This window comes from Mus pahari, chromosome 6 (genome assembly GCF_900095145.1).
Source record: "Mus pahari chromosome 6, PAHARI_EIJ_v1.1, whole genome shotgun sequence".
Lineage (NCBI taxonomy): Eukaryota > Metazoa > Chordata > Mammalia > Rodentia > Muridae > Mus > Mus pahari.
Genome location: NC_034595.1, coordinates 106704887 through 106706136, shown reverse-complemented (window position 1 = coordinate 106706136; position 1250 = coordinate 106704887).

The window sequence follows — 1250 nt, the reverse complement described above, 5'->3', positions numbered from 1 at the left end:
ACAGAGAATGTTTACATGCATATCCATTAGGAGTAATTATCTAGCTAAACATCCATCACCTGTCTAAGCTCCACAGGTTCACTGAAGGTTTAAAACTATAACTAAGTTATTAGTGAAGTTTTGTATAGATAAACCCAGTCAATATTTTTTCTGGCCTAGCACTTATAATAAATCGTTAGTTCCTTTTTTATGACATTTGGTTCATTGTTTTACAACCTCTTAGAATTTGCTCTGAGTAGGAGAAAGTCTGGTTACTAAGAACAATTAATTGGTGATACATGGGAGACTGACAAGAGTTCTCATTGAAGATTTGACTATCAGAAATGAACCTAATTGCAGTCACCTTATAAAAGAGCTTAATAATCACAGATATAATTTTAGGAATTCTTATAGGATCATCACTAAGACTTAAGTCATCTATTTGTCTATATAGCATCACTACAAGACAGTACATCTTAATGGATCTTCAGAGATCTGCTCCAAAGGGGTGTGCTATTACTTAGTGATTTCTATATATGTTTAATAATAACAGGAAAAGCATATTAATAATAGGAGTCTTTCCTAAAATGAGTCCCTTACAGCCTTCCTTATATAATAATCTGAAGCAGGCCATTTCAGGATGATCACCTGCTAGTTATCAGCTTGTCCCATTATGGCTCCTGACATAACTTCAATTCCCGGACCCCATCCACATGACTGCTCACAACTGTCTTTAGTTAGCTCTAGTTCTAGGGAATTCAATGCCCTTTTCTGACCTAAGTGGTTCCTGAAAGCACTAACTATACAGATATACATACATGCAGGCAAAATACCCATACACATAAAACAGTAAAATAAAAATAATTTTGTTAAAAACAAAGATTTGTTGACTAAGATTAGCAGCAATTGGTTGCTATTCCCATAACAAAATGAGACAGCCTTGACTCACAGCTGCCCATTTGGCCCATTCCCGCATCAAATAGCATGGCTTTGTGGGACAGTTCAAAGGGACATAACTGGATAAGGGCCATCATTAAGTCCTGGTTCTCTTATCCAGAAGATCATAATTCTGCTAGACAGGAAAGATGACCTAGTTAACAATTGTCTGGGAAAAGAAGCCTGGTCTGTCTAGACATAACTATGATAATAGTTTTACATTATAAATCTCTCTACTGAGCCGGGCCTGGTGGCGCAGGCCTTTAATCCCAGCACTCGGGAGGCAGAGGCAGGCGGATTTCTGAGTTCGAGGCCAGCCTGGTCTACCAAGTGAG